General features: G+C 41.8%; 1 long non-coding RNA gene across 1 annotated transcript; it reads left to right on the forward strand.

Annotated features, from left to right (window-relative positions):
• The first annotated feature begins 401 nt into the window (after positions 1-401).
• Positions 402-8,594, forward strand: LOC309827108. The gene is made up of 5 exons (XR_014297175.1): positions 402-535; positions 2,110-2,191; positions 4,152-4,242; positions 6,663-6,724; positions 8,546-8,594. It is a non-coding gene; the product is annotated as an uncharacterized lncRNA (long non-coding RNA).
• Positions 8,595-9,087: the final 493 nt, after the last annotated feature.

The raw sequence follows: 9,087 nt of genomic DNA on the forward strand, positions 1-9,087 counted from the left end.
GACGTTGTATCATGGATTTAAAAGACCATAGCCAGCGGGCAGCGGCGGGCGGAGCGACCGAGGGGCGGCGCGGGCTGGGCGGCGGGCGCGGGGGTCCGTGCTTCCTCGCGGTGGAGGGCTGGGGTTCGCCGGAGACGCCGGGTTGCTCCGCGTTGCCAGGTTACCGAGCGCGTGCCCCGCGCCCGCTCTTCCGCCCGGGCCGCCCTCGGCGCCGCCTGAGCCGCGGTGCGGGCTGCGCGGGGCGCCGGTTCCGCGGAAGCCTGGGTCGGGCGCTCCGTACGGGACTCTCGTCGCGCGTGGACAGGGAGCGAGCGTGCGGGGGACGTAGGGCGCCGACCTGAGGCTCCCCGGCGCTCCGGCTCCGCTCAGGGCGCCCGCTCAGGGGCCTCCGGCGCGAGGCCCCCTTTGTGGTCAAGATGGCGGCGCCCAGGCGGGCCGCGCCGAGGTGAGCTGGAGCCGGGCCCGGAGCGGGGCGAGTCTGCCAAGCCCAGGACTTGGACCCCGGGCTGGTCTCCCGTCTCCCGGGGAGCGGCGGGTGAGTGGGCGCGGCCGCGCGTAGGTCCCTCTCGTGGGGTGGTCAGCTCCCCGTGCGTCCGCAGACTTCTGTCGTCTGATAGTCAGATCTGGGGTGGCCCAGGTTGGAGGCGAGGGTGCTTGATTGTGGAAACCTGAGGGGTTTAAGGACTCTATTGGGATCGTTTCAGACCCCAGCAAGAAGCTGAGCAAGTTTCCTCCTGACTCTCTTCCCGGCTAAGTTTTCTCGCTTCTCTGAAGGCGCCAGGTTTTCTGAATCACCTTGTTACCCGGGGGGATACAGTTGGTGGTTCTGACCGTGGAACGTAGGACCCGGCGCGGGGAAGCCTGAGCTGGTTCTAGTTACTTTGTTTGCAAAGCACTTGTCTTGTCTTTGGAATCTTTGTGTATGTAACCAACGTTGGGAAGAGCCAGCGTTTTCTCCTCCAAAACACTGCGAGGGGTAACTTTATACGTAAGAAACAAGTGGGCGTTCACATCCATCTCTTTTCCAGCCACTGAGTTTTGGTTGTGTTTCCTTTCTTTAAGTTTGTCTCGTTCTGAAGTGATAACAAAAAAAAAAAAAAAAAAAAAGACCATAGCCAATTACACAAAGTATACTCTAGTCTCAGTCCTGCCATTAGTTAGCTTAAGTCATTTAATTTTTCTAGGCCTCATTTTTCTCATGTGATGTTTTTTCTTTGAAAAAGTATAGTTTCTAGAAGTCTCTAATCTCTGTGTCATAGTTCAGCTTGGAGAAAACCTGTTCTTATCCAAACTCCATGACATTGTATTTCCAGCTCCAACTTTGGACTTTGAGTGAGTTGGGGGCAACTTTTTAAGGATATTTTCACACAGCTTTTTTAGTTAATATCAGTCTAGCTGACTTGTCATACTCAGACTTTCTCCCATATTCTTTTACCAGTGTGTTCCTTAGTCATATATATAAAGACTGTTGTGGGAAAAATGACCTCCTGGGTCAGCTTACTGCTGATCCTATTCAGTGAGAATAGGAGTGAGAATTTCCATGGCACTGATTAAAACAAATCCTGAATTTCATGGACTTAAGATAGCAGAGAGGGGCTTCCCTGGTGGTGCAGTGGTTGAGAGTCCGCCTGCCGATGCAGGGGACACGGGTTCGTGCCCCGGTGCGGGAAGATCCCACATGCTGCGGAGTGGCTGGGCCTGTGGGCCATGGCTGCTGAGCCTGCGCGTCCGGAGCCTCTGCTCCGCAACGGGAGAGGCCGCAACAGTGAGAGGCCCGCGTACTGCAAGGAAAAAAAAAAAAAAAAGATAGCAGAGAGGCTAAGAGGTTTGAAGTTAGACATCCCCAAGTGTGAATTCTACTGTGACCCTCTTCTAGCTCTAGAACCTTGAGGAAGTTGCTTAAACTTTCTGAGCTTCACTACTAGTTTCCTCATCTGTATCTTTTTCAGGACTATTTATCAAGCATCTTCCTGTTCTCTATGCTTGGACGTATCAATGAATAAATTAGACAAGAGCCTTTGCCTGCGTGCTCCTTCTTGCATGCTTTCTCCCTCCTTACACTCTCGTGTGGAAACGGATGTTATAAATAAATTCTATGCTTTGTCACAGGTTGATGGGCGCTACGGGATAAGGAAAAGGATGTGAAGCTGACTGAAGAGGCTTGGGTTGGGAGTGCTGGAGGAGTGTACAGGTAGGTTCTGATTTTAAATAGGGTAGTCAGGGTGGATTTTATAAGTTGACATTTGAGTAAAGACTTGAAGTGAGGGAGTTGTCAGAATGTATGAGGGGGAGGCCACTCCCTGGGAGCAAGAATAACCAGTCCCAAAACTCTAAGGCAGAAATATGCCGGGCAGCTTGGAGGAATATCAAGGAGGCCACCCTGGCTGACTTAGTCAGTGGGGAGGAAGAGACAGCAGGAGGGCTGTAGGTCGGATATGTGATGGGATGGATTGGGTAAGTCCTGGGAGGCCATCACATGCATTGTGTCTTTTACTCTAAATGTAGGCAGCCAGGGGCAGGATTTCAGCCAAGGTGTGGCATGAACTGTCTCTTGTTTGAAAAGCATAACTCTATCTGTGGTCTTGAGGATGTGGGGAGAGAGCGGAGTCAGGGAGAATCTCGGGAGGTGACTACAGGATCCTCGAGGTCTATGTTGGTGGCCTGCACCAGGCTGCTAGCGGCTGGTAATTCTCAGAAGTGGCACATTGGGAAGGTTGTGACAGCATTTCATGGTAGATTGAATGCAAGAATGGAAAGGAAGAGGGGGTCAAGGGTGAATTCGAGATTTAGGGCCTGGGGAACTGGAAAGGTGTGGTTACTGTCACCTAAGATGGAAAAAGTTTGGGGTAGAGCATGTTTGGGGGATTAAAGACCAGTTTTGGAGGTATAAGATTTGAGATGTTTTCGTGACGTCCAAGTAGAGATGCTGAGTACACAGTTGGATACACAAGTCTGCAGTTCTGAAGAAAGATCTAAACTAGAGATACACTTTAATACAATGGAGATATTAAGAATAATTACATGGAAGCGCTATTTTAAAGATAAAATGAAGTAATGCAATTAGCACTCTGTCTTCTCAAAACATTTAATAACTGTTAGCTAAAATAATTACCTGAAACAAAAAAATACCTGTAGTTTCTTTTGTTGTTTGCAGTAAAAGTGAATAAAACGTCACAATTATTTTAATAGTATTTGTGACACAGTAGTTTTAGTTAAGACACCATGACTACAAACATTTACAATAAACCTTTCGATCTCCTACTTTTCACTCTGATAGGGTACTTGGATCCATATTTTGTAAGGTTTGAGTTAGTTGTTATAGGGTACCTCTTTAATTAGAAGTAATTCTGAACTGCCTAGTTCCATGCAGTTTTATATACATATATGTATAATTATTATTTTATGATTTATCAAACTTAGTTGAAAATTTGCATCACTGATATACATTAGAATTTAAGCATTTACCCAGGTATTCAAGGAAAAAAATGTACTTGTCTTGTAATTTCCATAGGGGTACTTACTTTCACATCTTCCCTTCACTTTGCAATTGAAAACATGGCAGGGGAAATATTATCTTACTGGTCTTTGAGTTCCCCTTAGCTATCTGCAAGTCCTTAAACAGCCTTTGTGGCTTAACCAAAATTCTCTTCCACCTTCATTCCGCTAACAGATATTGGTCTAAGCATGTACTTATACTAAAAAATGCATGACCACGTTGTCTCTACACATCTATAATTTTATGTTAACACTATCATTATGTAAGCTATACTTTAATTGTAATTATAACAGATTTTATGTCAACACACATCCATTTCTAGTGTTCATCTGGTGTTCAAGGGGAGAGCAGCATGTCGTAAATCTCATCAAAATATAACATCTGAAGAATAGAACAGAGGGTAATTGTGTAATTCTGTATTCACTCTAATTAAGTTCAGTGGAGTTGGCATAATAGAATTAAGATGAAAGAAAAAGACATCGAGGTACCATGGCTCCCTCTCCTAACACACCCTGTTCGTATCCGAGAGCAGAGGCTCGGCACCTTTCTGTACAGAAATGGAGACAGGAAGAGGCCAGAGGATGAATGACAGGCACGAATGAGGTGGAACTTGAAGAGCAACATGGAAATGAAATACTGCTTTTGTATTTGGTAGGTGGGGAAAATGTACCAGCGTGTATGCCTACTGGGACCACGTTTTCCAGAACAGTTAAGCCCAGTGTCAACTGTGCTGTCCCACCTTCCTCGTAAGTAGGAACATACTGTTACTTGAATCTTTGCTTCCTGTTTCTTGATACCTGGTTGAGAAGATTATCACAGGAACTGCATCTTGTTAGCAAATACACTGTTTTGAAATGATTGACACTCACTGAAGAGTGGCAACTCCAAGCTTGCTCTCTCTTGATCTTGGACTATTTAAGTCTGGAGTGTAGGAGTGGGTTATGGGGAAAGACCATTGGAATTCTTATGTCTTCAGCATAATGGTTATAGCATAATGGTTAGGAGTGTAGGTGCTGGTTCAAATCTCTGCTTTCCACTTGCTAACCATATGAGCTTGGGCAATTTACCTGATTACCTGAACCTCAATACTCCTGCCTATAAAATGATGTTAATAATATTTCATCCTCATAGACTTGTTTTCAATGTTAAAATGAAGTCACTTACACCAAGCACTTAATACAATGCCTAGAGCATAGTAAATTCTATTATTATTACTATTACTACTACTACTATTATTATTATTACTATCACGATGCCAGGTGCTATTTTTCCTATTCCTTATTCCATTATCTTCTGCCCTGTCCCCCCATTTCTGTCTTGTTTCTGTACAAGGGTAGGTTTTTCACAGAGCATTTTCTTTCCCTAGTGTCTGACTCTTAGTCATCAAGGTGACTGGTCCACAACCCGGCATTCATTGCTACTCGTTGAAGCAACCCATTTTGAGAAGGGGAGTTGGATATTGATGCCAAGTTGGGTCAAGGAGAGAGAATTTTCTCTCTTCTGCACTCAGAGCGCTAAGTGAAATATTCAGGCCTCAGAAGGAGAATCAGGCAAAGGGCAACATGCTTAATTTCATACCTTAGTGATTAAGAACAAGTCAGACAGGCTGGATTTGAACTCATTTCCGTCATGTACTGACAACGGGATCTTAGGTGCTTTTGTAACCCCTCTGAGGCTCAGTCAACATCTGAAAGAGACGAATAACATTATCAGGACCTAGCATATAGCCTCGTTGTAATAAGTGAGTAAATCCTTTTAAAGCGTTCAGCACGTTGTTTGGCATATAAACACTTAATAAAATATAGCTTCTTTGACTACTACCGCTGCTAATATTATTAAGTAGCTGAGCAAATCTGAGGCCCATTTTTTTCTTAGATTGCACATAATCATTTGGACAACCAGCTCACACTGATCAACCGTTGCTTATATATAAACCCCCATGAACCCAAAGGTGCTTTAACTCTCTCCCAGTCAGAGCCTGTTCTGGGGGCAGAAGCAACACCGGCACTACCCCCGTCATCTTTGCCTTTATTGTCACTACACTCGCCTGCCGTACTGAGCACTTTCTGTGTGCCAGGCACCAAATTTAGCCCTGCGTATGCACTATATCATGTAGTTCTCACACTCAGGTGGGAGACATTATCATCATCTCCAATTTTCAGATAAAGACGCTGAGGTGTTGGAAAGGTAAGAAACTTGACCCACAGCAAGAGATGGAGCCGGATTATTCAAACCCTTCTCTCTGACCTCAAGAACTCTTAAATATTAGCCTACTACTACATCCTGGTAAGAAAATCTGCTTCCAGCCACTCTGGTGAGAGTAGAAATGATTCTCAATCCCCACATTCCTCTATTGCCCATGCCATCCTAGCCTCAGGACCAGGGGGGAAAGGAAGTGATCTCTTCAAAGAGCAGCCAAAGGGAGCCTACTCCCTTCTGCCTTTTCGTAATCAACTAACCAATATTTTACTTCCTTCTTAAGAGTCCCCACATGTTCCTTTTGGTACTTAGCTTGGCGTTTTAGAATTCTGACATTCTGTACATGACTCATCCACTGTATTTCATGTTAATTTATTGAGGTCAAGTATAGGGTCTTACTCATCCTGAAGTCCAGTTATCCCCTGTCGCATCTAACTCTGTTCTTTTCTTCTTGTAGGACATCTGCAGATATTTATTTGAATTTTGTTGAATTGTTCTCATCAATAGTACATTAAAAGTTATACAGAAAGGGCTTTCTTATAAGGAAAACCATCTAAATAGATTTCTAGCTGTTTACTTTTTATAGCACTATTATAGAGATTATAGATCTCCAGGTAATATTTTTTAGATTGACTTCTTCATATCGTCTTATTTTTACATATAATGATAAATCTGAATTTTCTCTATCAAAGCTCCGAGACTTCACTGGCTTGTAACTTAGCTTGTTGATAATGTGTTGTTGACTTTTCCATTTACAATGATATTTGATCCTGGTAAGGATGGGGCTGGGTGGGAAGGTACATCTTAGGGCCATAAATTGGTTTTGTAGAGAACTAACATAAAGCTCTAAAGTCTCATCATATTTCTGCAGAACTCATGAATCATTTTATTATAATTCCATTCATTCAGGGAGTATAAAACCATTTTCAAATTGTTATTCCTAATTTGTTCATCTTCTCTTCCTTAGTCTTAGTGAGAAGAGAGCAGGCTGAATGGAAGAAAGTCATTACGACCACTGGGGCCACTAGGGTAGGCATCAGTCCCAGAGTTTTGTTTTCATCTCTCCGCTATTAATATTGGCTAATGTCTTGAGTGCTTACTTGGTGCAAATTACTTAGCCGACCATGGCAAATGGATTGTGTCATTTCATCCCCTGATAGTCATACAATTAATGTATGTATTATTATGATATCCCATAATGCATACATGGAACAGAGCCTCAGAAGTAGTTATTTGCTCATGAAAATATGGTAGCTGTGGAATTTGGACTCAGGTCTGATAGACTCCTAAATCACTCCTAGTGATTTTTACCACTAAATTAAAGTTGTATACCTCTGGAGAGTAGATAGTTTCTAAAATTTCCTCAGCTCTAACGTTTTATAATTAAATTTTTGTCTGATTGCAAGCTTAACAATTAAGATGGGTAGGAAGGAATGCCAGCCTGTTGAATGGAATTTCCCTGAAATAAGCCTGTTTTATGACACCAGTTCACTCATTCATTCACTCAGCATGTATTGAATGTTTGCTCTGTGCAAAGGCATTTTAGGCATCACAGTGGAGTGAGCGCCCCTTCCATAGACTCTCCTGCAGCACTCAGAGAAGTCTTGGACTGGTTTGCCTGTTATGGAATGGGGCTTGGTGATAGAAGCCTGGTTTGTCCTCCACTGATAAAACTAAGACATACTCATATGAGTTTATAGGCATCTTGAAGCCGTGGGATAGTAACACACATGAATCTTACCATTTTTGCCTGGGATTAATGATATAAAGGCTTTGGATTTGGGTATGGAAAATGGGTGCAATTATGGGCGTGTTGGTTCTACATATATGTGGACATCATGTGTCATCAGCCTGCAGCTACCTGCCATTCCTCACTACTCCTTTTCACAAACCAAACAAGTACCTTCTTACCTCTCCTGTGGATAAGCTCTTGACAGTGGCACTAGGGCCTCCCTCAATAAGTACATCATTGGCTAAACCAGTGGTTTCTCAGATGTACTCATTGAACAACCCTTAAGGTGGATTGACATTCCACTGCCTAGAATAGAATATGGTGTTCTTTAGAAATCGGGGGGAAAAAATAGGCCACCAGATGTACTTTCTTTAATTTAAATTGTTTATATATATATATGAACAATTGTTATATATGTGTATGTATATTTGTTCATACATATGAATGATTTAAAATTGAAGATATATATATATGTACATATATTTGTATATAAATATATATAAATATACACACACACATATATATGTATATTTAAATTTTGGCTTCTGTTAGCAAGTAGTAAATTAAATTATTAGCAGATCCATACTGCAGGGAAATAACCAATCAGATTTCATTCAATAGCTTGCTTTTTTGTAGATTTATGGTTGTGATTTTATATCTGCAGGTATGTTTGCTGAAGAAAATATTTCTACCACTTTTCACAAAATTAAATTCATTTAATACCAATGCAGCATGTCTCAAATGTCTTAATACAGTTTTAATCTTGAATTGCATCAGAAGTATGAAATTAGAAACATACCCCAAAATCATTTGAAGATATAATTACTTTCATTTCCCTTATACTTTTGAGACTTTTGAAAAATAAGTATTTAGTTGTACTTATCTGTTTCTGTCTCTCTAAGGATAGCAAACACTGAAACACAATTCTTTTTAAAAGTCAATATTAAAAATATATTGTCCAAGATGATCAAAACTAAGGAAGTGGCAAAGAAATTCAAAAATTTAAACTTTCAAATGGTGCTTTTTTGGTGAATGTGTAGTACTTGTTCTTCTGAAGGAATTAATCTTTTTTAAAATTTAATTAACTTATTTTTTATTGACGTATACTTGGTTTACAGCGTTGTGTTAATTACTGCTGTACAGCACAGTGACTCTGTTATACACAGGTATATACATTCTTTTTCATATTCTTTTCCATTATGGTTTATCACAGGATATTGAATATAGTTCCCTGTGCTATATAGTAGGACCTTGTTGTTTAGCCAGTCTATATATACCAGTTTGCATCTGCTAATCCCAAACTCCCAGTTCATCCCTCTCCCACCTGCTTTCCCCTTGGCAGCCACCAGTCTATTCTCTATGTCTCTGATTCTGTTTCTGTTTCATAGATAGGTTCATTTGTGTCATATTTTAGATTCCACATATAAGTGGTATCATGGTATTTGTCTTTCTCTTTCTGACTTACTTTGCTTAGTATGATAATCTCTAGCTGCATCCATGTTGCTGCTGCAAATGGCATTATTTCATTCTTTTTTTTTATGGCTGAGTAGTATTTCATTGTATATATGTACCACATCGTCTTTATCCATTCATCTGTTGATAGACATTTAGGTTATTTCCATGTCTTGGCTGTTGTGAATATTGCTGCTGTGAAGATCAG

The sequence above is a fragment of the Grampus griseus genome (genome assembly GCF_964374135.1).
Source record: "Grampus griseus genome assembly, chromosome: 9".
NCBI classification, from domain to species: Eukaryota; Metazoa; Chordata; class Mammalia; order Artiodactyla; family Delphinidae; genus Grampus; species Grampus griseus.